The 26,160-nt window shown below is 46.6% G+C and overlaps 2 long non-coding RNA genes across 3 annotated transcripts; one reads left to right on the forward strand and one right to left on the reverse strand.

The window, feature by feature from the left end:
- Nucleotides 1-2,585: 2,585 nt before the first annotated feature.
- Nucleotides 2,586-4,973, reverse strand: LOC111096494. Its single transcript, XR_005360355.1, has 3 exons — nucleotides 4,813-4,973; nucleotides 4,183-4,341; nucleotides 2,586-3,496 (listed from the first exon to the last, which is right to left on the reverse strand). It is a non-coding gene; the product is annotated as an uncharacterized LOC111096494 (long non-coding RNA).
- Nucleotides 4,974-5,051: 78 nt separating this feature from the next.
- LOC102155970 lies at nucleotides 5,052-19,873 on the forward strand. 2 transcript variants are annotated; one of them, XR_005360771.1, is made up of 5 exons: nucleotides 5,052-5,859; nucleotides 11,027-11,178; nucleotides 16,409-16,995; nucleotides 17,637-19,574; nucleotides 19,668-19,873. It is a non-coding gene; the product is annotated as an uncharacterized LOC102155970 (long non-coding RNA). The 2 variants fall into 2 exon arrangements; XR_005360770.1 differs by lacking the exon at nucleotides 5,052-5,859 and adding an exon at nucleotides 8,829-10,826.
- The last annotated feature ends 6,287 nt before the right edge of the window (nucleotides 19,874-26,160 follow it).

The raw sequence follows: 26,160 nt of genomic DNA on the forward strand, positions 1-26,160 counted from the left end.
AGCCACCCAGGCACCCCTATAAGAAGAGATTTATGCAAAATTGGCTCACATGATTCTACAGGCTAAGATCTGCCATCTGTAAGCTAGAGACCCAAGAAAGCTGGTGGCATAAATCCAGTCCAAGTCTGAAGGCCTGAAAACCAAGAAAGCCAATAGTATAAATCCTTGTCCAAGGGCAGGAGAAGACTGATGTCTCAACTCAAGCTGACAGACAGGAAGCAAAAGGAGTGAATTATTTCTTTCTCTGCCTTTTGTTGAATTCGGAACCTCAATGATTGGTGCCTGCCTGCATAGTAGAAACTAATCTACTTTACTGAACCCAGAGTTTAAATGTTAATCTCATCCAGAAACACCTCACAGACACACACTCTGAAATAACATTTAATCTGAGCACCCCTTGTCTTAGTCAAATTGACATAGGAAATAGACCATCATACCTGGGTTCTTGGATGATGGTCTGAGTGACATGACATTTCCTGTGATATTCACGTACTTGACAGGATGGTGTTCTCCACTATCAACTGTTGGAAACCAACCTGTCCTGCTAGAACAAAGCGAGCTGCCACCTCCAAAAGGAAGCTTTCCTGATTGCGCTGAGAGTGTGATCTGTCTTCCCCCCTCAAACCCGTCTGCACCCCCACACTTTATGCAACCGTTGTAATATGCAGTCCCACAATGCCCGGGACTGACTTCCAGCCCTGTCACCTACTAACTGTGTGCTCTTGGAAAAGTCAACCTACATCTTTAAGTGTTGCTTTCCACCTCTGTAAAAGGAGCATAAGGATAGTATGAGAATAAAATGATATAATGCATACAGCTGAGCACCCAGCCTAAAGGGATGCCTGATTATTGTCAGTCATTACTACAAGCATTATTAATGAAGCAACTTGGAAACAGTCTCAATCTCACTGTTTTCCTCCTGAACCAAAGTACCTAGCACATATTTGGCACCAAACCAAATATATTTTTAAAAGATTTTATTTATTCATTCATGAAAGACAGAGAGAGAGAAAGAGAGGCAGAGACACAGGCAAAGGGAGAAGACGGCTCCATGCAGGAAGCCCAATGCGGGACTTGATCCTGGAGCTCCGGGATCACACTCTGAGCCAAAGGCAGAGGCTCAACTGCTGAGCCACCCAGGCGTCCCAAACCAACTATTTTTAAATGAATGAATGGATGGATGTGCCCACTATGATTTCCCTGGGCCAGGTCTCCCTGGGGTGCTTCCGCTCACCTGTGGGGCTTGCGCTCTGGGCCCTCTGGTCTCCCCAGGCTTCTGGCCTGAGCCCTTCATCACTGAGCAGCTTTTCTGATATTCTCCAAGTGCCCCTCCTGCAGTCTGTGGGGCTGTAGGATCTCTGATGCAGTCACAGCTCCATCACCACAGAGAATTACCTTGTTCCCGTGTTGTGTGTCAGGGAGAAGGATTTATGAGGGGGACAGAACCCTTTTCAGGGACTTTCATCTTCCCTTTGCGTGCATGTTTCATACCACCCCTCCTCCCAGCTCTCATCCTTCAGCTGCCCTGAGAATATAGAGAATATATATATATATATATATACTTTTTTTTGTCTGCTCTGTTACCTTTGCTTCCTGCTTGCTTCCTTTGAGTCAAACACAGGTAGGGGGTGGCAGAGAAGATGCATGGCCTGGTTTGCTTTGGTGGCGGAAATTTCTGAGACTCTTTAGGAACGAGCCTTCTCATTCATGGTTCTCCGCGGCTGAAATATGGTTGCGGGGAGCTCAGAAAATAGGCCCCGTCCTCTTTTCCCGAAAGAATTGAGCCATCTTTTTCCTAGTTGCTGCCTGCCACCCGTGCTGAAAGGTTAATCTGTTCCTCTTCTCAACTAGTGCATTTATCATAGGGAAGTGGTCTGTTGTGGAAAATATTGATCAAAGGCCTGCCAGGTCCTCTGCTGGGTTGAAATTGAGTGTTGCAGTCAATGGCTTGGCATTTGGTGGTGTGGAGAGAAGGCAGTGTCCTCCACGTGTGGCCAAGCTGATGGATGGCAGCCGTGGGGGAGGGGTTGGGGGGGCATCTTTCTTCCAACAGCCTCTCCTGGTTTGCTCAAAGGGCAGGGTGGGATCTGGGACATCCAGGAGGCTGGACCAGGACTGGGGATCTCTAGCAAGTGATCTTGGTGGGGGAGGGGCACCTCTCTGCCCCACAGACAGGGCCAGGGTCTGTGTGCTGATGTGAGAGGACACCTGTCAACGACCACACTAGTCAGAGTCCATGGGACTGACTTCTTGTTGTAGAATTGGTACTCAACAAGAAGAAAATTCAACTAGGGCAGTAGCAATGGGTTACACTTCCCCCAAGAATGTTTTTGTGTCCAGAAACCCTGAAATCCTCTTTGGATAAATGATACCATAACTGATTATTAACTCTGGGTTCCTATTGGTTACTTCAATTTCTCCCTCCCTCCCTTCCTTCTTTCCTACCTTCTTCCTGATTGCCTGCCCATCTCAAATGCTTGCCACCAAGTGGCTGCTTGCTACCTGCCAGGCACTTTTCTAAAGCTTTAAGGACCAAGGAATCCGCTCCCTCAAGATACTTGCAAGATACTTGCATTCTAGTGTAGAGATCCCAGAAAGAGGTTGCTTTACAATTCACTCAGCTCTCTGGTTGGAGGATGACCAAGGCGATTCAACCAAGAAGGAAGACATACTCTTCTTGAGGGAATGACGTAGCAAGGAGGACTTCAAGGAGGAGGTAGCTCTTGAGCAGTGTCTTAAGACAGGACTAGGAATGCATCAAGAAAGGCCATGTGTGGTAGCAATGGGAGTGTGCACGTAGAAGGAATCACCTACATGAAGAGGCCAAAAGTAATTCAGCATTGGCAGGTGTAAGAGCCATTGGCCAGAGGGGTAAACTGAACCATTTTTGGAAAACCTGCATGACGAGCCAAGGCAGTTATTGTGAGAAGCGAATGAGGTAAAATAAGTGAAGGACTTCACACCATGCTTGGCATAAAGGAACACTCGAAGTATCTTATTTCCTGGAATAATTGAGGTTATTGGTTGTAAGTGACAGAAAACTATCTGTATCAGTCAGGGTCTCAGCTGGAAGCAATGGGACATTCCATCTGGTTTAATGAAGGAACTATGTACAAAAGTGCAAACTGGCTATAAAGGAAATCACCGGGGACAGTACAGCTCCCCCTAGGCAAGAGTAGCAGTGGGGCACCATTACTACAGCTGGGCCTGAAGTGGCAAGAGAAAGGAGCTGTCGCCAGATCTGAGGGGGGGAGGGGAATGGAGAGGAGGGGTCACCTGTTAACTTTGGCTGAGGTTATCCATCCCTCCCTGTGAAGCCACAGTCAAGGAGCCAGGGAGTGAATGAATCTCCAGCCTCACCCTCTCCCTCCCTCAGATTCCCAGGTGGTGTGCTCTGTTGGCCAAATTCTACTGGAAGCTGGAAGCCTTGGGAGCTGGCGATGGAGTCCATGCAGGTCAGCCTCTCGGGGCAGGGACCAAGTTGGAGAGAGGACACCTATGGCAGACAGAACAGAGGCAGCCGCCAGCTCAAATTGAATTCAGCCAATGAGTGATTTCATAAGTGTATGGGAGTAGAACTGGCTTCTGGCATTGCTGCCTCCACAGCACCTCAGAGCCTGCTTTCCTAAGGGATGGTTCAACGTTCATGGACTTTGGGCCCACACTGCTTGGACTTAAATCCCAGATCATCTACCTGCAGACTGGTGACCTTCGCTGTGTCTTAATCCCCCTGGGTCTCACTTTCCAGATCCACAGGGTAAAAGATGATAATAGCACCCACCTTGTAAGGTAGCTAAGCAGCAGACTAGATAAAACAACGCACAAGAATTCTTAGCAGAACATCTGCAAACCTAGTGAGTGTTCGATAAATGTTAATAGATGCTTTTATTTAATCTCAAATACTTGAGCTTTTTATATAATAATAATTATTAATTATTATTATTATATTATTATTCATGCTTAGATTCTATTCAGGTGGGAAAAAAAGCTTTTCTTTTTGAGTGTTCAGAGGGCAGATCCTTCCAGCTCCCCTGTAAGAAGCTCCTCTCTGCTACGCTGAGAGTGGTACCCAGTGTACCTTTCTAACCTCTGGTCATGGGTGGGAACGGTGATGATGATGTGCTTTGCTTCTTCCAGCCCATTACTGCCTTTCTCCCCAAACTTATTTTCTGTTGATCTTACCTCTCCCATGTGGTTGAGAAATATCCTTCCAGCTCTACTGGTTGGTTTTTCTTGCCCTCTGGAAGCCGAGTGGCAGTGACCTGCTGGTCTCCCCCCTCGGAGTGCAGATTTTCAGTGTTGGCCATCTGGGATGTGTCCCTGAGAGCACTGGTGAGAGCCCTAGCATATGTGACCGGCATGTTAATACCTCCAGTGATGGGGAGACGGGCCCCGCAGGTCGGCCTCCTACGTTCTAATGGACTTCCTTTCCCAAAGAAATGTGCATGCTGGGAAGAAGGGGAAAACACTCTTTCCTTAATTTTCTTTTGCTTTGTGAAAGAACCAATTGTCCATGAAATCAAATAAAGGTGAAATACATATTAAAACACTGTGGGCTTGCTAAAATCAGTTAGATGAAAAAACAAAGCTTCAAAGAAACGCCAGTCCATGCCTCTGAGATTTATAATCATATTACATTGCTTGTAGTTCAGTAACAACAACAACAACAACAACAAAAATAAGTGTGTGTGTTTAAAATATGACTCTGGGCAGCGTAGCAAAGTGTAAAACACTCTCCTCCAGACACGAGGTGGCCAGATTCCAGCCTGCACCCACCCAGCTCCACAACAAGGGTCATATCCCCTCAAAGACCTGGTCTTCCCGTCCATAGGATGAAGATGTGGAACTAGACACACTCTGGAGATCAGCTCAGGCTGACATGTTTTTTTTGTTTTGTTCCCATTATCGTTTGAGAATGTTCCACTGGGTTTTCTCTCTTGAATACCGAGATGATGCATGAAGCCACCTGAAAGTATTACAAGCCCCCCTGACTCCTTCCTCCTTTGGGTCACAATGCCTCTCAGTTGCATCAGGGAATACATTGACTCACGCCTGCTGACATGCATGCAGCTAGGGAAGAGGGACACCCATCAGGTGTCCAGGGCTAGCTCTCATCTCGTCCTCAGAGATGAAGACTATGAGCCCCCTCGGCTGGGGGAAGATGGCTGTCCAGATAGAGCCAAATTGCATGTGGATTGAATAATGGATGGATGCTAACTTTGCTGATGTCAGGAGGTCCATTCAGTACTGCCCTGGGTGAGGCACACCCTAACGGATACTGGCTCTGTGGGCACAGGCTCAGAACTACCTCCCCTTGGCCTTGGCAGCCTTCCCTTGAGAGGGAGATTGGGCAGCACAGGATGCCAATTCTGTCCTCTCCACGGGACCCTACAAGTCTTGTTTGGTTTTCTCCTGAGCTCTACTTACATCAACCCCTGGGTTAGCATGCCATCGCTGCTCCCACAAATTAGCACAAACTTACCAGCTTGCAAGAACACAAATTATAATTTATTACCTTATGATTCTGGAAGTCAGAGGCCCAAAAATGGTCCTCACTAGGCTAAAATCAAACTGTCACAGGTTGTATGCCTCCTGAAGACTTCAGGTAAGATTCAGTTTCCTAGCATTTCCTAGCTTCTAGAAGCCACCTTCTTCCTTGGCTCCTGGCCTTTCCCCACACATTCAGGCCAGCAGTCACATCACTCTGACCTCTGCTTTGTTACATCATCACATCTCCTTCTTGGATTCTGACCCTCCTGTCTCCCTCATGTAAGGACCCCTGTGATGGCACTGGGCCCACCTGGATTATCCAGGATACTTCTCCATTTCGCATCTGCAGAGTCCCTTGTGCCATGCAAGGTAATATTTGCACACGTTCCAAGGATTAGAACATGATATCTCTGTGGGGGCTACAATTCTGCTAACTACACCCCCGATCCCATCTTCCCTCTTTATCCTTGCTCCTCAGTCCTGAATCTTTTACTGTTCTTAGTCGTTTATGGTTAAAAAAAAAAAATTATTGGGGTCTTGTAGTCTTCCAAAAGCTCCAGCGCTCTGGTTTTTGAAACTCCAAAAGCACGTTTCTCTCCTTTTCCGCTCTAAAGCCCTTCCCTGAGGCTACAGATGTCTCGTGGCCTAAGTTTAACAGAACGACAGGCCATGGGATAAAAAATCAGTAGCAAAGGCGGAAAAGATGTTGATAGATGTGTCACCACATGACCCCGGTGAGGGGACATCCGTCAATCTGACTCCACAGTCAGTCTCCAAAAGTTCATGCTGACAGTTCCTGCAGGAGTCCAGGGTGGCTAAGTCAGAGCCAGGCAAGCATCCTTTTGTTTGCAGACTTTTTGAATATCTACAAAGCATGCGGCATGGTCTCAGGTGAAACAGAATTGGTACCGTCAGAAACACCCTAGGCTGTCCCACCCACCCGCATGGCTGAAACAAAGAAAATAGAAGCTACAGTTGTGGGTGAGGACCCAGGACAGCCAGGGCCCTCCCACTACTGTGGGAAATGTGTGTGCATTTGCACAACCACCACCAAAGGAAAAGATCAGGGTCAGGATCTTCTAGGGTGAACATGCACACACACTAGCACCTGGCATCTTCATGGAAATGTGTACCTGTGAGCACCAAACGATGCATACTACAATGTTCATGGTGGCACTGTTCCTGATGGCCCCACCAGAAGGCCCAAATGTCTACTGCACTGCAAAGGCAAGAATACAGGGGTGTGTGGTCACACAGTGGGATACTATACAGCAAAACTGTCTCAGGCTGTTCAGGCTGACAAAACACCATAGACTGGGGGGCTTCAGCAACAAACATTTACTTCTCACAGCTCTGGAGGCTGGGAATCCAAGGGTTAGGCACAGCAGCTTCATTGTCCGATAAGAGCTCATTTTCTGGTTCACAGACAGCTATCTTCCTCTGTGTCCTCACAGGGCAGAGGGATGGCAGGAGCGATCTATGGGGATTTATTTATTTATTTATTTATTTATTTATTTATTTATTTAATTTTATTTTTTTAGAAAAGATTTTATTTATTTATTCATGAGAGACACAGAGAGCAGAGAGAGACAGAGAGAGAGGTAGAGACATAGGCAGAGGGAGAAGCAGGCTCCCTGCAAGGAGCCCATTGTGGGACTCGATTCCAGGACCCCGGGATCACGCCCTGAGCCAAAGGCAGATGCTCTACCGCTGAGCCACCCAGGTGTCCCTCTGGGGTCCCTTTTATGAGGGTGCTAATCCCATTCACCAGGGCTCCACCCTTATGACCTAATCGCCTCCTAAAGACTCTACTTCCACATGCCATCCTATTGGGGGTTAGAATTTCAACATATGAATTTGACGGGGGCACATTCGGTCCATAGCAAAGAAGACATAAAATAAAATATCGTAAGATTATCATCAGTAAATTTCATAAATAAACTTGTGCAAAAGACAGTAGTCACAAAAGAGGACACAGTCCCTATTCTGTTTATATACATGTCAATATCAAGCAGGAAACATCTTCTGGTGCCTTAGAGCTGACATCGCCACTGAGGTCCTGCTTTCTTCCTTGGACGTGGGCGGGCTTGGGTAAGAGGAGCTTCGAGACCTCTGAGCCTGGCACTTGTTCACAGGACACCCGTCTTTGGAGTCCTGAACAGCTATGTAAGGAATTGGCTAGTCTGAATCTGCCGGGCTGGGGAAACCACACAAACAGAGATGTCAGGGGAGCCCAGCTGTTCGAGTCTTCCCAGGCTGGACGCCAGGCGCGTAAGTGAGTCTCTAACTGACTCCGGCCCCCTGGCCTCTGAGGGGCCCCCGCTGAGACTCAGTAGAGCAGAGACAAGCTGTCCCATTTCTGCCCAGATTGCAGAATTGTGAACAAAATAAAATAAACCAAACGAACAATAGGCAAAACTACCACTGCGATGTTAGAAGCAGGGAAAGGGGTTACATTTGGAAGGGTGGTGACTGGAAGCAGGGGTAGGAAGGATCTGGGGGCTGGTTACACAAGTGTGTCATTTGTGGAGGTTGGCTGAGCTGTACACCTGTTATTTTGTGCATTCTCTCTCCCTATATCCATGTAGATATATAGATATGTATGTACCGTAAATGTTACACTTCAATAAAGTGAGAAAAATACACTAGACAGAGGAAGAGGAGTTCTAGTCCAGGTATAGCCCAGTCTTTGATTTAGACCAAGGACTTTTGATCTGTGTTCCTTGTGTTACCAAGAAATAGAAATTCACTTGCAACTGCCTTAAGCAGAAAAAAAAAAAAAAAAAAAAAAAAGGTTCCTTGGGCTCTCTTGTAAATGAAAAGGTCAAGCCTCAGGCATGGCTGGATCCAGAGGTTCAAACAACATGCCCAAGGCTAGATTTCTTATATTCTCTTTCTCTGTTGCTTGGTACTGCTTACACTGAGTTGTTGTGACTCTAAACTGACTTTCCCTGTGGGTTTTCCATCCTCATAGCTCACAGTCAGCATGTCCAGGAGTCATATCTGTTTTCACCTGACCCCAAGTGGAATCATGTGTACATTCTTGAACCAATTGTTCAAAATTGGGAGATGGAATATTCCGATTGGCCAGGCCAGTGTCATATGTCTACTCCTGGAATCAGGGATGGGGTCACTTATACCCTAATCACATCACTGTGACAGGGGGAGCATGTTTCCCCAAGGGGAGTTAAGGTACTCTTCCTGAAAGGGGAACTATAAGCTCGAAAGGCAAACAAATAGAGATCCGTGACATACATTCTGAGCCTTGGTGTCTCTACTGTAAACTGGGTTGAATGCTGATCTCTAAGACCCCCTCTGACACTAAGATTGCATGATTTTGAAACTGAGGCTGAAGGCTTTCTCTTTTTTTAAAAAAGATTTTATTTATTTTTTCATAAGAGACACACAGAGAGAGGCAGAGACACAGGCAGAGGGAGAAGCAGGCTCCATCCCGGGAGCCTGACATGGGACTCGATCCTGGGTCTCCAGGATCATGCCCTGGGCTGAAGGCAACACTAAACCGCTGAGCCACCCGGGCTTTCTTGATGCAAGGCATTGGTGTGGTTTATGGAACTGACCCATGCAGTTCAGACTTACCCTGGTCTTTGACTTCCAGTAATGTATCTCATTGGTTCAAGAGAGAAAGACAAAAGAAATATGTTATCTATCTATCCATCTATCCATCCATCCATCATCTATCTACCTACCTACCTACCCACCTACCTACCTACCTACCTAGAGAGAGAATAACTTTCACATGCTATCTTCCATACTCTTCACTCCTTCTATTTTAAAGATGATGTTAAATGAGGCTCAGAGAAGTTAAGTGACTTGCCCCAAACCACACAGTTGCTGTCAGACCAGCAGCAGATTTAAATCCTGCTCTTTCAAACAATATCAGGCTTTCTGGATCTTGACTTGGCACAATTGACCTTGGGGGCCAAATAATTCCATGTGTGGACAGCTGTCCTCTGCCCTGCAGGGTGCTCAGCAGAAGCTCTGGCCCCTCCTCACGAGATGCCAAGAACATTCCCCACCCCAGGCTGTGACAATGAAAAACAATGAAAAACAGACATTATCAAACTTTCCCTGAGGGACAAAGTCACCCTGGCTGAGAACCACTGCTACAAATGAATGATGGAAACCAAGGCTTTGTCTCTAACCAGCCAAATGGCTGTTGGGTCAATAGTTCATCTCCCTGAACTCCAGTTTCCTTATCTATAAAATGGGATCAAAACCCTAACGCCCCCCTTTGTGACACAGGCAGGACATTTAGCCTCCGCCTGGTAGCCCATAAATGGTGACCAAGGCAGTCTCTCTCACCAACTTGGATATAATCTTACAGAGAGAAGTTTTTTTTTTTTTTTTTTTGGCACATTATAGACACTGAATTGCAAATGAGGACAGGCATTTGAGGCTGCTCTGCTTGCCTAATTAGTACAACTCCATTGACAGCCCTGGCTCCTTCAAAGGACGCTCCTTGGGACGTGGGCCCTCTGCAGAGCTGGCTGGGAACTTGGAACAGAGTCAGATGTCCAACATCAAACGTTCTGAAGCTCAGAAATGAGGCCGTGTTCTCCAATAGGGAGCTGTCTCTGTAAACGTTCCCATGCTTATTAAATTCCTGCGGTGGCCACTGTAATTGGGCCCGCCTCCCTCACTTGGCTAACCCTGGCTGCACAGCCCAGCACTGGGTTTGTCTCCAAAGCAGAAATCCCAACCAGGAGTGCCCGCATCCGTCTTTCTCAGGTCCCGGAGGAGGACGTCTCCTGTGTGCTCGCCTGCCTTTCCCATTCCCTAAGCCAGCTTCATCGACAGCCACAGCTCCCTGCCCGAAGGTGCTAGAATGAAGCCGCCCTCCCTGACTGCACATCTTCTGTCCCTCCCTGTCCACCTCCGTGTCCCCTGTGCCCAGCACCTGACCTGACACAGAGTAGCAGATCAGCAAGTGCTGAATGAACCAGTGACTGAATGGTGCTGAGTCTCACCCCCTGACCTCACAATACCCATCAGATGCTGGATCTAGGACCCCAGATACAAAGCCTGGGGACCCAGGTGGCCTCTGCTTCTCCTGAGCTCCCCACCTCATCAGAGGTCACAATTTGATGGTCTGCATGCGACTGCAATTTATCTAGCCAGACTGATGTTTTGAGGAACAGGTCATTGGACTATTTGGGGGTAGGGCTCACATTCCCCAGTTTGTTCTAGTCTCGGTCACTGCAGAGCCACACCTCCAATCATTTTTGCTTCCTGCCAGCAAGGAAGGAAGCAAAAATGATGCCTTAGGCTCCAGGCATCTGAGTTGGGATCTGTGACAGGACAAGATCTCCTCACAGGTAAGGAGGTCCTATTGGACTGTTCTACCTACAATCCAGGTCCCTGAGCCTGGTCCTAGTGTCCACATGGATCTCAGTCCAGCCAGAGTCCAAGGCCACTGTACTGTGGCTATATACAGTGGGCAAGTGTACAACATATACATCGTTTCCTGTCCAGGGTTTCCCACTGCCCTCCTATCCCACCTCCACCTTTCTTCCAGCTGATGATCAACAAGGACTGAAGAGAGACAAGTGAACCTGATCATAAGGGTCCCATAGCAGCTTTCCCTTCACTCTTGACCTTGACTCTGATTCTTCCAAATAGCACGGTCTGAGAGCAGATCTCCCAGAACTATGGAAACTGGCTTCTAGGGTGAGTACCTGACTTCCTCCAGAGGCACAAATACGGCAGTCCTTGAATGATCGGAGGACCCGGTAAGGAGAAGGTGCAAAATGAACTCAGGAATGATTTTTTTCCTTGGGACTCAGTACCTTCCCCCTCTCCCTAGCGGTCCCACTGAAATTCACTTCCAAGCTGGTCACAGAAGGTCATACTCCAGGGAGACCTGAATAATGCCAGGATCACGGTGGGTCAGGAGCAGGGTTGGGACGCCAATGCCACCAGCCATGTGGGGAGGGCATGTGTACGTGCCAAAGACGTTTGGGGCAAACGCTTGGAACCCTTTTCATTTTAAACACTAGAAAGCTCTTTGCACCACATTTGGGGGGGGGGGGCTCATTACATCCAACCAACAATAAGATGTGGAAATTCCTTGAGAACAAATTTCCCAGAGTGAAAATGGTTATTGCTCAGGCACAAGGTAAATGCTGCAAAAATCCCATTTTAATGAACTTGAAGGAATGCCAGAATTTCTGTGTCAATGGGAGGGTTATGTCTGTGGAAACAGTGCCCAATATGCATGCAAGGCTTGCTTGATACTCAGGAGGCTGGTTTCTTAGGATAATAAAGAAATGGTATTTGGAAGGCACTCCACTCCAATATTCTTATTTTAGAGGTTGGGAGACAAGACACAAGGGACAGAATCTCGGCACAGATGCTGGAAGGAGTTAGGAAACCTGACTCTGATATGTTGCTCTGTAACCTTGGGAAAATAATATCCTCTGACCATAACTCAGTTTCTCCATCTGCAAAATGAAAAGATTGGAATTTCCCCAAATTGGAATTGGAAGGCTGGAGTAATTTCTAAAGCCAAGTGATCATGTCTATTTAGAAATCCTTGGCTGCTAATGATCTGACCCAGTGTGGTGTCACATTTAAAGGTACAAAGCCTTGAAAAAGAACTGCAGCCTTTGCTCACGCATCATTTGATATTTAATGAATCTTTGTATCCACCCTGCTTTGTCATTAACATCTCCCTTCCCCAATATACACTCCAGGGCACTGAGATTCCAGTTTATCTTTAAATAACTTACCCTGCTTTTGTGACTAACAGAAAGCCATTTACAGCGCTAGAAACAGTTTAGAAGTGTATTCTTTTACATAGAAAAAAAATCCAGATATCAGTAGTTCGTGGTTGATTTGCTGGTTTCTGGAATCATTCGGGATTGTCAGTTTTCTATTCGCGGTCACAGTCACAGTGTTCTAGTCACATTCTACTCAAAGTCCCATCATGGCTGCTGGAGCTCCAGCCCTCGTGGCACATTCCAAGCAAGATGAAAAAGAGCAAGAGGCAAACATCTCTTCCTCCCGAGTAAGTCCCTGTTAAAGAGGTTTCTGGGAAGCTGCACTCAGTAATTTCCACTAGCAGCTCATTGGCCAAGGATCATTACAAAGGGAGGCTTAGAAAAGCAGTATTTTCACTGGGCACATGGTCACACCCTACTTAAAGTAGGGGCTCACAATGAGAGCAAGAGGAGAGAACTGATGCTGTAGGCAACCTCTGCTACATTGCACGCCCCCTCATCTAACTAAGGAGCTTGGCCATCTTGGTCCTTCCATGTTTCCCCCCTTCCATGCTGGGCACAGCCCACAAGACCTGGATCTCCCCGCCATCCCCACCTCAGAAGTGTCAATCTCCTGTTCTGACAATCTTTCCCTTGTGAACTCCAGCACCACAGTTCAGGGGCGCTGCCCTACTTGGACAGAATCTCGCTCCTGGTTGTCTAGCACCCCCTACCCCAATTTTCTCTCGTACCAGAGACTGATCTGTAAGCCACCTTTCATTGTAAGTTCAGTTTACGTCCCCTAAAATGCTGTTTGGACCCTGGCTACAGTCCATTATGAATAATCCGAGTCCTGCTCTGTGAATGGCTACTGGTTTAGAATTCTGGATTCTTATATATATTTTTAAAATATTATTTATTTATTCATGAGAGACACAGAGAGAGAGGTAGAGACACAGGCAGAGGGACGAAGCCTATGGGGAAGCCCGATGTGGGACTTGATCCCAGGACCTCGGGATCACGACCTGAGCCGAAGGCAGATGCTCAACCACTGAGCCACCCAGGCATCCCTAGAATTCTGGATTCTTTGTTGCCTCTGTAACCTGGCTCACGCCTGGCTCTCCTTCCCTGGACCTTGCTTCCTAAGCCCCAGCTCAGAGGCTCCCAATGCAGATTGGGCTCTTCTTGACAAATGAACTATGCTTTTACTAACCCTAGGCAGGGTTGGGTCTCATAGATAAATGGCATTTTCTCCTCCACAGATCAAAATCAATAGTGATGCACTAGATAATATAGTTTCACATGAACAATGTCTTTGAGATTGGCTAGGAAACATGTAAAAAGATGTCCCTCCTCTCAGTAATCATGAAAATGCAAAATACAACATCACAGAAACAACCACTTTACAAACTTGCAATTGCAAAACATCAAAAGGTCCAACAATATTAAGTATCGGTAAGGATGTTGAGAAACTCAGCATCTTGCCCACAGCAGGTGCAACTGTAAATTTGAACAACAACTTTGGTAGGCAATTTGGAAATGCATAGTAAAGATGGGAATACGCCATGGCCATGCAATTTCACTCCCAGGTTTATACTTTAAAGAAACTCCTGGGACGCCTGGCTGATTCAGTGGTTGAGTGTGTCTGCCTTCAGCCCACAGGGAGTGATCCTGTAGTCCCGGGATCGAGTCCCACATTAGGCTCCCTGCATGGAGCCTGCTTCTCCCTCTGCCTATGTCTCTGCCTCTCTCTGTGTGTCTCTCATGAATGAATAGATAAAATCTTAGAAAAGAAAACTCTCATATGGATGACATACGGATGTTTGTTGCAATGTTTGCATGGGGATTGCTCTGGGTGCGGAATTGGCTCCCTTAGTGTCTGAAGCACAGAGCATAGACCCCAGTGAATTCTCCAGGTACACTCTATATCTTTCGCTAAGGGGATTAATGATTACGGTGATTTCCTGGTGAAGGAAGCATGTGGCTGGAACAGAGACTGCAGAGCATCCCAAAGAAGAGCACCTGCCAGCTTCTGCATGATTCCTGAGATAGGAAGCTTAAGGGACCCTGGAATGGGTCTCTGTTTTTTATCTAGGCTTTATTAGTCACTTCCAAGAGAACTCATGCACCTGGCTAGTGACTGGATAGTCCCAGAGACGGTCCAGGGCAATTAGACAAGGAGGCAGTGCATAGCAGCAAGTGAAGGGACTGGGGGTTGGTGGGCATGTAGTGGTTCTTGGAGACACTCAGACCATAGCATGCTGATTCTGAGCAGTGACTGGGACAAAGAAAACAAAACCCCATCTTCGGATGACAGGAGCTCAGGAAAATAGCAAGGCCAAGATATAAATGGGACTGTGGCTTCAGGGTCAGTCTTCGGTCCCAGGAAGAGCAAGGATTGCATAAAAATCATAAATTGTTTTCACCTTTATAATAGCTAAGCCCTACTAGGCATTTACTTTGTGTCAGGAACAGTCTAAAGTGCTTTGTCTACCGATATTACTGATTGCACACATATTCAATCCCAACTTGGGCCTTATTAACAGGTCTGTGATTTTGTTCAGAATGGGCAATGTACACAGAAAAAAATATTCCCAGGATTTCCTGTGGCTAAAGAGGCCACGTGATACAGTCCAACCAATGAGATGAGGAGGGAGGTCCACTTGATGGTGCCTCCAGGAAAGCTGGTCTTTTGCCCTTACTTCCCTCTATCTGCCTGGAATGTCGATATAATGGTCAGGATGCAGCAGTCATCTTGTGATCAGGAGGGAAAGAAACTCATGCCAAGAACGGCAGTGCAGGAAAAATAAAAGAACTTGAGCCTTACAGGTTGATGGTGTCATGTACTGCCTACCTCTGTGTTTCTTATTTAATCAGAAAAATCTACCTTTTTTTGGTAAGGCCCCTGTATCACCAGATAAACACATTATCTAAAGACATACATGATCTCATGTCATCCTCACAGCAAACTTGTGAGATAGGTACTCTCACAGTTACCATTTTACAGATGAGGACAATAAAGCTCAGAGCGGTTAAACTGGCTGGTAGAAGGATCATGGCTGGACATTTCTGTCTCATTGTTAGTTCTTCTATATTACTTGGCTCCTCTGCCTCTTCACCCTACACTGAGATGGGGTTTAATCTAATTCTCATGGGCTGGGTCAACAGGTAGCCTATGGGCAAAGTAATGAGGGGAAGAAGGCTAGAGGTTACATAGACATTCTCGATTCCATCCTGAGAGGCATGAAAACTGACATTGGAAGTCCCACTTATTACTTCTTTCCATGGTTAGCACCTGCTAGGTAGCAGATGCCCTCAGGGAGTCCAAGAGTGGGGACGCTTGGTGGGGGGCTCCAGGTAAGAAGCATCCACTCATCCCTTCAGCTGCACAGAATGAGCAAATGAGCAGCCATCGAGCAGCAGCTATTGAACTCAGGACACCAATGAATCAAGAATGAGAATAAAGAGAGGGTCCAGAGTGGAGGACAAATCAGACTCTCTCGGGCAAGCAGCTGGAGCACATGTTTCTCAATAATCCATGAACAATTATCCGGAGAGGCTGATTATTAAGAAAACCTCCATGGGAGTGGTGGATAGAACATGTGTTTCTGCCTCTCACTCCATTCACCCCAGAGAAATGAGGACACCATACCCAGAGGCCATGGGGCAACAGACTCAGCCATGATTGGGTACCTCACACAAGGGTAGAGGGGGAGATACCTCTGAGTTTTGAATCCTGGGGTCCTCACTTAATAGCATTCTGACTTATAAAGGAGTCATTTAACATGTCCAATTACTGGTTATTGACTTACATGTCTTCCTGAGGATGGGAAAATAATATGTGGCCATCCCTGGCATGTGTTGGGTGCCCAGATTGTAAAAGTGCTTCTGCTTTCTTCCTGTGTGTGAGCCTGAAACATGAAAGGAGATGCTTCCTTGTTCCTTCTTTCCCAAAAGATCCACGTGGCTCCCCCAGAACACACACCAGAGCCTGCCATTTGTGCCAGACATTCAGTGCTTTACAGTCGTCATGGTTTTAAATGTTCCCATAAGCCCTTTGAAGGAGGGATGAAAAGGAAGCCACGGTTCAGGGAAGTTGGAAGTAATTTGTCCTTTGGCACAAGGCTCGTAGGTGGTAGAGCTGGATTTGGATTCCAGTGCTTGACCTTTAACCACCACGATGTTCTTCTTCCCATCAGGAACCCAGAAACTGAGCATCAAATCCAATTTGGACACCTAGACTCTAGCACTTCATTGATCAAACGTAGAGTGAACACACGCTGGATGGGGTGTCAGGGTCTATGAAGAGATGGCCAGGCAGCGGGAACGCTGCTGGGATGGGCTCTGTGTCTCCTGGAGTCATGTTTTTCCCCCCTACCCCTTCCCCTACCACCTCTTTCCTGTCTTCCTGCCTTTCCTCTTTCTCTCCTCAATTCTGCCTCCCTTTCTCTCTCTCTCTCTCTCTCTCTCTCTCTATCTCTATCTCTATCTCTCTCTCTCTCTCTCCCTCTCTTCCAAAAATACTTAGGAGCATTTTCTGCTTGGTACTAAAGTCCTGTTTGTGGTGCTGGAAGACTCACAGCAATGAAGAAGGTGTTTCATACAATTTAAAGATTCTTTTGATGGCCGGGCACAGCACACTGGCACTTGGCGAGATGAAAGGCAGAGGTCTTTCTTACTCACAGCTCCATGGGAGACAAGTCTGCCAGGCAGGACGACGTGGAGATGCATGGGGACAGGGGAACAGCAAGCCAGAGCGACAGGGGAAGCAGCTTGAGTCTGGCAGGTGGGGTGGGACGAGCTCCATTTCTTGGGCTCCCTGGGGGTTTTGGTGGGCTCTGGGAAACAGGGGCTGTCCCTAGCTGCCCAGAGCCTGGCCCCAGGGCAATTAGGATGGGTGCCTAGAGCATCTGTCTTTTAAGGGAAGTGTTGAAGTGTGAACTTAATTAGCTGCTTAAGAATGACTGGCCACTGGGTAAGGGCCAAAACCGGGTGAAGAAAGCACAGTGAAAAGCTATATTGCAGGTACCGTCCCTGCCTATAACAAACTTACTACCTAGTGGCAAATGCTAACAGCAAAAGCCATCACCTCCTAGAGACAGGCTTGCCTAGTGCTTCATAAATCAGGTCCTAAAACCAGTTCTACCCCCGGCCAACCCCTGTTCCTCTGAACGTGTGCTGTGTGAGCTTATCCAAGACACTCAGCCTGTCTGCATCTCAGCTTTGCCTTCTGAGCATTGAATGGGTGGACGGGGATGATAGAATGGTCCCTGTCTCATAGGGTAGGTGTAAGGAGGAAACGAATTAATGTAATAAAGCACTTAGAAGAATTCCCAGCAAAAGGCAAAGACTCGGTAAGTGCGAGTTGCTCGCTCGCATAAGTATGATTGCCACATGGTAACCAACCTGTAATGCGTGTTCTAACAGAAACACTCACTGAAGGCTAAACCAGCAAAGAGTGAAGGCAAAGAGTGACATTCAGAGTGAGCAGGCTGCAACGACGGGTCCGTCTGTCCCAAGTCCTGGCCGAGCTGGCCAGAGTGGGTCCTGCCAGCTGAAGACCCAGCAGTGGAGCAGACTGGTCCTCAGGGCCACGTGGAACCAGTCCTTGGAAATCCATGACCGCTGGCAGGGGAGGATGGACTAGAGCCCCCATCTAACTCCACCTGGGGAAGGTGGGGACCCCCTGAAGACCTGGGAGAGGGGTTTGGGAGGACGAGATGCTCACACACGGACAACACGGATGCTTTATGCAGAGGCAGCTTGAACGGTTTCTTTTATGGAGTCATCCGTGGGCTACTGAAAGCCCCCTCAAGCCACATTGCTTGAAAATCCACATGAGCATCTCTACTTAATTACTTTTGTTGGCAGGTGCATTTTCTCAGAATTAAGGCATTATGTCCCCCAAGAGGGATTACATAATAACTCCTGGAGGATGAACTACACGGATTAAAGGGGATTGTTAAGATCCAAGTGTAGTCCCAAGTTGCCATTGTTCTGTGGAGGAAAATATGATCACCCAGGACATAGACCATTAGAGAAAAGTTAGCTGACATCTAAGCAGAACCCAAGTGCATATCCCTCCCACTGACTCTTGGCAACACCCAGCGGATCTTCGTGGATATTCATACATGTTGTCTAAGGTGTGGATGATACGTTGACCCGGCATGCTTTTTGTCCAAATTTCCCGGGACAGTCTTAAGAAGTTCTTTCATTAATTCACTGATGGGTTATTTTAGTCAATAAACACCTACGAAGAACTGTATTGTGCGTGATAGACCCTCAAGACACCACAATAATCAGAGCCCCAACAACAGAGACTTCCTAGCGTGGAAGGGCAGACAGACATGACACAAAGAGGCACGTGGTTGAGTGCACACAGCATAAGGGTTAGCTTCAGGTAAGAGTGGATCAATGTGGGCTTGGTCCTTCTGTATCTCCATGTCTTACTGTGCTTTCCTGTGACCAGCTCTACTCTTAGCCACTTTATGATCATGCAGTGTCCCCCGGTAGCTTCTGGCTGACACGGATCTACCTGGTTTAGCCATTCCCATGGAGTGTCTCTCCTCATTCCTGTAAAAGGCTGACTGTCCTTGGATGGACTCCATTGAGGGGTGGAGTGGAGGGTGATACTGGCTGCTTGGGCTCGTTCTGCATTACACGGCCTCCCCAAGAGCTCAGAAAGAAGGGGTATGGTCAGTCCCACTTATACTGCTGGATACAATGTGTTTAGAACTGGGTGGCTGGCTGATTCTGTCCATTAAGTGTCTGCCTTTGGCTCAGGTGATGACCTCAGGGTCCTGGGATGGAGCCCCAAGTCGGGTTCCTTGCTCAGACCTCTGCCTCTCCCTCTTGCTCTGCCTCTCTCCTTCTGCAAGGGCTCAGTCTCACTATCAAATAAATAAATAAAATCTTTAAAAAATAAATAAAAAATAAAATAAAAGCTGGTTCCCTAAAAAAGTGGGGCACAACTCCCAGCTTGCCATGCAAAGATATCTACATTAACAGGTACAGGGAAGACCTTCTGGGGAATGGCCATGGGGTCCTTTGTGAGTGCACCTGGCTCCTGCCTGCCATTTTTTAATCTTGTCATCCTCATTGGCCAACTCTACAAGTGGCTCTTCCTCATCTCTGTCTGACACCTGTCACCCCTCCTCTCAGCCTGACCCACTTGTTGGGATTCAAGCTTGTGACACCGATCGAGTCTTGCTCCTATTAACACCTGTGCAACCATTCTAATGCAATGCTGAGTGGATCCAGGGTGACACCAGGACAGTTCCCAGTGGTGTGAGCAATGGTTTGACATTACTGGGAGTCATCCCATCACACAACGTTGCTTGGGGTAAAAACAGCAGGAATGTAAAGGTGATTAGTTTCTTAATCTTTTTTTTTTTTTTTTTTTTTTTAGTTTCTTAATCTTTTCAACAAAAATTCATGGATCTCTATTCCCTTTTCCAGAAAAAAAAAACATGGTGCCATGTTATGTGCCAACTTCTATATCCCCAAACAGCATCCTTTGGAGCAACTCTAAATACTGTAACTGGGCAGCCCAGGTGGCTCAGCGGTTTAGCGCCACTTTCAGCCCAGGGCGTGATCCTGAAGTCCCAGGATCGAGTACCGCGTCAGGCTCCTGCATGGAGTCTGCTTCTCCCTCTGCCTGTGTCTCTGCCTCTCTCTCTCTCTCTCTCTCTTTCTCTCTCTATGTATGTCTCTCATAAATGAATAAATAAAATCTTTTAAAAAAGAATACTGTAAATAATACAGCACATATAGAATGGATCAAGTGCATTAAATAAAAAAATATTTAATTATTCATGACACATGTTAAGGAATGGTAGGGAGGGGGAGGCTTTACTCAAGACCACCGCCAAAGGCAGAGGGACCACTGCATGGGGCTTTGCAGTGTGGGGAGAGATTGGACTCAACTCCAAATACGACCAGGAAAAGGAGGGATGTAGAGACAAGGAGCAGGGTGGGGTCAGTGGTAACCAAATTACATCAAGGGAAAGGGGACTGGGGTCTGGTTACATGACTTCACAGGGTTCTTGCTGACAGCAGCCCAGGCTGGTCAGATGTCACCGGGGGATGAGGTGGAGGGCAAGGAGCTTCCTCACACATCTAGGGCAGGGGATGCTGGCTAACCTGACTTAGCAGGAGTCTTGCCAAAATTAGTGCAGAGATGACCCCGAAGCCCAAAGGTCAGGGCCTCGTTCTGGAGAGTGCTCAGAGGAGCCTGGGCGGAGCTTGCCCAAGGAGAGAACCTTTATCATGCGTATCTCAAGTGCTAGTACCTCTGTTTCAAGTAAGGTTGTCCTTTGGGGCCCTTTGGAGTAAATCAGATTGGACCGGTTCTCAGAAATGTAGGAAATGGTATCCTTCAACCCTAAGGCTGTTCCACATAGAAAGAAAAAGAATATTTTGCAATGCAAGAGTGATTCACAAAGATTTTATAAATCCCAGAATTAGAACCTCCCCTCCCCTCTCCCATTTCTGAACAAAAGGCTCGGAGAAGTTTCTGATAATTATTTTGGGGTCAAGCCAGGAGAAGTGCTCGACATTCCTTAATTTGCATCACAAATGAATGAGCCAGGACCCCCGCGGGGGTGCTTCAAGACCCAAGCCAGTCATCAGAAATCCTAACTGGTCTGGGTTGCATTCAGTGGATGAAGGACTTAAGTCTGCTCCCCCTTTTCAGGTGTGTGCCCTGGTCTGCTGGGAGCTGTGGCTGGGAGCTCAAAGTTACAGAGCCTCCAGCTAGCAGCGGGGCATTCTAAGGCAACTAGCTGGAAACAAAGAAAGCAAAAGGCGAGACTTGAAGCCAGCAGAGACTGAGCAAGTCAGATCCCAGGCTGAGAGCGGAGGCAGGAGCCCAGGTAGGTATACGGTCACCGGGTCCCTGCCAAGGTTGCTTATTAGGCTCGTGTTGGCTCATATAACACCCCCGACTCCTGATTCAAAGACACATGTTTTCCCACACGTGGAGGCTTCTGCATTGGGACCTCGCTAACAACTGATGTATGTATTTGATGTGATTAGATTTGTGTACGTGTTTTGATCTGTTGTTTGCTTTCCCCTGAAAAGCTATTAATAAATCCATGGCGCATCTTAAAATAAATGGTGTTTCAGAACTCGAGTGCGCGGTATTTCTGGAGCGGGCAGGAATGTGCAATCTCGACCAGATTAAACTCCTTAGCGCCTCCAGCTCTATCACTTTTTATGTCCTATCTCTTCCTCTATCCATCCATCTATTTAGTAGAAACTGAGGAAAGTTACTTAACATTTCTGTCAGTTTCTCTGCCTCAAAAGGGCAGTCGTTGGGAGTCAATGAAATACTATGATGCTCACATACAGCACGTCAACAGTGCCTGGTACAAAACAAGGCTGTAGGGGTATTGAACTCTTCCACTCATTCACTCATTCACTCATTCATTCATTCACTATTTATTCAAAAGGGACACAGAGAGAGGCAGAAACATAGGCAAAGGGAGAAACAGGCTCCCTGCAGGGAGCCCAATGCCAGACTCCATCCTGGGACCCCAGGATCATGTCCTGAGCCAAAGGCAGATGCTCAACCACTGAGCCACCCAGGCGTCCCTGCCATAGTCATCTTTACTAGGCTACACCCTGTGGCCAGATGGACAAACCTCCCACAGATTGGGTTATGTCCACCAATGACCCTGGGGCTGTTGGTGAGGGTCCCAAGCTTCCCATGGTTTCTGATGCCATTATCTGACACTGCCTCAGCCCGGCGAGCTACTCTCACTCTTGGAAGAGTAAAATTCCCATTGGCAATACCCATGAAGCTGTGTTCTAGAAGCTCAGGCGAGTCTCTGTGGCCCCACATACTTCTGCCTGGGAACCATGGAATGTAATGTACACGATGGAAGAAATGGTTCATATGTTTTATTCAGTATTGAATGCCCAACACCCAGAGCTATGGCTAGCACATTGTCAGCATTCAATATATTTGTTGAATGAATGAATGAATGAATGAATGAGTGAATCTATAAAAATCATCTCTGAAGGTATAGATGTAAATTTCTGCTTTTTTTTTTTCTGTGAGGGAAGGAATATTTCAGAGTTTGTCTCTCTGTGAGGATTTTCTGGGAGTTCAGTAATCCAAAAAGTGAGCAAGGACAGGAATTTGCATAGCTGCATGTGTGGTCTGTATTTATGTACAAATGCTGGTATTTGCACACACATGGGAGCACACAGCAAGTAAATGCATGATTTGCATAAATGCAGAGTGGGGATCCATGCATATGCATATATATCCACTTGCCTCCTACAAATAAATGGTTGTATGTGCACGCATGGTGAGTTTACTTTTGAGGTGTGTGTGTGTATATGCATACGCATGCCTTCCCATGTGGCTCTGTGTGTGCCTGGATCTGCAAACCATGTCAGGCATATAGCTGTCCCGATCCATGCATCAATGTGGAGATGTGCATATCTATCCACATGTGTTTGCCCACACATGCACGGATACACCTTTGTGGGTGTGTGTTGTGATAGAGAAGTAAATTCTCTATATGTATGTTTGCTGATACGGTTCATAGTAAATGGGGGAAAGCCATTAGGCAAGGTCGAGAGATTTCTACCTTGAGGTCTACTCTTGCACACCATTTTTCTGTTTCCCTGCACTCAGCCAGAACAGATAAAATTATAGGGACTTTCTAGAGTGATAGGGGAGGTCCCTGGGTTTTAATTTCCTAGAATTTGCATCCAAAGGCTTGGAGGAAACTGAAGCACAGAGCCTTACACTGGAGCCAGACTGCCTGACCTTGATTCCCAGCTCTGGCTGCTACTATGCCTCAGTTTGAGCATCTGTAAGATAGGGATAATATAGTACCCCCTCATAGTTTCTGGGAGAAGAAAAAGAGTTAATATGTGCAAGCACATAATAAGGACTAGATAAGCATTGTCAATTTTTGCTTGGACCAGACAGACTGAGAGTTATTTTCTTATTCCTGGAAACAAAAGGTCACCTCGATTTTTTAAAAAGATTTTATTTATTTATTCATGAGAGACAGAGAGAGAGGCAGAGGGAGAAGCAGGCTCCCTGCAGGGTCCCTGATGCAGGACTTGATCCCAGGACCCCGGGATCATGACCTGAGCCAAAGGCAGATGCTCAACTGCTGAGCCACCCAGGCATCCCACCTCAATTATTTTTACCCATGTAAAACTTGTATATATTTACTCTAGACAATTTGGAAAATACAGATAGGCCAATATGAGAAGAAAGAGATCTTACAGTCTCTCTGCACTCAGATAAACACTGTTCATGTTTGAAAGGATTCCCATTTGGGTACCTCTAAAAATGTGTTTTAGCATAGGTGGATTCTTATCCCCTAACTGTCCTGTAGGACACTGGTGGCCCCCAGTGCAGCATGCTTCGGGAATTTCTACCCTGTGTGGTCTGGTCCTGTGTCTCAGAATGTGGCCAAGTGGAGCTATGTCAATTCCAGGCCTAAGCCTTTAGAAATCTGGGCAGCTCCCACATTAGCTTTCTTGGGACCTCCGAGCAGCCACACAAGAAGCATGCCGATGCTGCTGGAGAAATCACAGGGAGAGAGGAGCTCAGTCTTTCCAGCCTCCAGACTGAGACCAGTCCCTACCTGCACTGGCCCTGTGAATATACCCATACAGAAGACCACCAGCAAGACCCACAGAAGAACCATCTGACTGAGCCCAGCCTGGTTTGCAGAATTGTGAAAATGCCATCGATTGCATGAAACATAATTGTTATTTGAAGCCGTTATGTTTTGAGGTCGTAGTTTTTTACATGCTAATAATTAACGGATAATCATTCCATTTTATACTTGCATTTTAAAGTTTAAAATCAGAACATATTTCTATGTAATTATATTGTGGTCAGAGTGAGTTCCAGAGCAGATGGCCTTGGTCTTAATTCTGATTTCACATATTTGCTGTGACTTTGAGCAAATTATTTCACCTTATCTATGAAATGGACTTGATAAAAACCTTGTAGATTTGGGGGGAATTAAAGAGCTGATATATGTAAAATACAGTGCCTGAAACCTAGTTAAACATGAAACAGGTCCATATTTCACCCAACCATTTTTTAATGGCCATGAAACGAGACGAGTACGTCAAAATGTCGCCTATTTCCTCCTATTGGGCATTTATGCTGTTTCTAGTTTTTAGTACCATAGAAAATGCAAAGCAAAAATCTCCATTTCCATTTTTTCAAAGGAATGAGGCCGAGGAAGAAGACCAAGTGACTTGCTCAGGTCACACAGTGGAGCTGAGGTTAAAAATCTCACCTTGTTCCTAGGGCTACGCTTCTTCTTGTACCCAGCAGGAGCATTTACCAACCCACCTGCATGCTGGTTTTGTCTACTGCCACTGGCATTGTATTATAACCCTGTTTCCCTGGAGACCAGAGTTATCATAGGCAAGGAAAGATTTTTTGACATGCTAATTTTGGGAAGACAGTGAACATGCTAAACTTCCCGACTCTGTTTGCTGCAGTCTTCTCTGTCAGGGATTGGCATGTTGAGACTGGCAAGAGCATCTCCTGCTTATGGACGGACCAGAGCCAGAGATGAGAAATGGTGTTATATGGTGCAATGTAATAGACTTGACTGCTGGCTTCCAACAGTGCTGCATTTGAATTTTAGTTCCCCACTAGATGATCAAAGGCAAGTTTTTTACCTAAGACTTAGTTTCCTCTTCTGTGAAATACTGGTTCTTCTTTCTCTTCCCCCACCCCCACGCCCCCAACTCTCCTGCATTCTTGCCAGGAATTACAGGAGATAATTGATGTAAAGTGCCTGACCCCATGCTCAAGACAGAGTCATTATCCTTGGATTCTTGGTATTAGTTAGGGAACCTCTAAGGAAGGCCAAAGAAATTTTCATCTTCCTGGCCTGGAGAAAGTATAGTTCTAGGAACAGAAAACCATTTGGATTCAAAATTTCAACTTCCCCTGGTGCTCTCTGAGGCGCCAGAAAAAATGAAAATAAAAAGTAAATAAAAATTATTTCTACAAATGGGAAGGCTTAGGGAAGATGGTTCATGCCAAATCATCAGTAAATGAAAATTGTGACTCCCAACACAGCAACCTACCCAATATCAATTTCCTTTCAACAACCACTGAACTTTTGCATATGGCGCTCAAAGTCAGAATCCTCCCAAATGAGCAGAGGCGCTAATGTAAGGGGGATGCAGGAGGTCATGTCTATGGTGGTTGCTACCGTGAGCCCCTCATCTCTTGGCTGGTCTTCTCCAGCACCCCTTTCATCTCCTTCAGAAGAAGATGTCATCGTATCAATCAATGTCCAGCCATTGCCAGGAGTAACTTTATCTCTGTAGGAGTTGGGCAACCTTAAGCTGGCAAAGTAGCCTACTTCCATTCTTTCTGAGATGGATTCATATTGATACATGGTCATGTTGGTAACTTTTCATTTCTTTTTTTTTTTTTTAATTTATTTATTTATGATAGTCACAGAGAGAGAGAGAGGCAGAGACACAGGCAGAGGGAGAAGCAGGCTCCATGCACCGTGAGCCTGACGTGGGATTCGATCCCGGGTCTCCAGGATCGCGCCCTGGGCCAAAGGCAGGCGCCAAACCGCTGCGCCACCCAGGGATCCCGGTAACTTTTCATTTCATTTCTTCCTCTCTGAATCTTTCCTGACAGCTTTGTCAGCATGGAGCTCCATCATTAAATTCAGGTGCCAATAAAAAGCAGTTTTAACAAAGGTTTTTGAGCTTTGCTGAGAATACCATCATTCTTTTCTTTTTTCCTTCTTTCCTTCTTCCTCTTGGCTTCTCTCTGCCCCACCCCCACCACGTTCCTTTCCTCTTGCCTTCATTTCCTTCAAACATATATGGGCATTTTTTAATGTGCCAAATCATATATTGAATGCAGGGTATGTAGATTGATTTACATATAAGGGACAGTCTCTGCCCTTCAGCTGTTCACAGA

The sequence above is a fragment of the Canis lupus genome, chromosome 6 (assembly GCF_011100685.1).
Source record: "Canis lupus familiaris isolate Mischka breed German Shepherd chromosome 6, alternate assembly UU_Cfam_GSD_1.0, whole genome shotgun sequence".
In the NCBI taxonomy this organism is placed as follows: domain Eukaryota; kingdom Metazoa; phylum Chordata; class Mammalia; order Carnivora; family Canidae; genus Canis; species Canis lupus.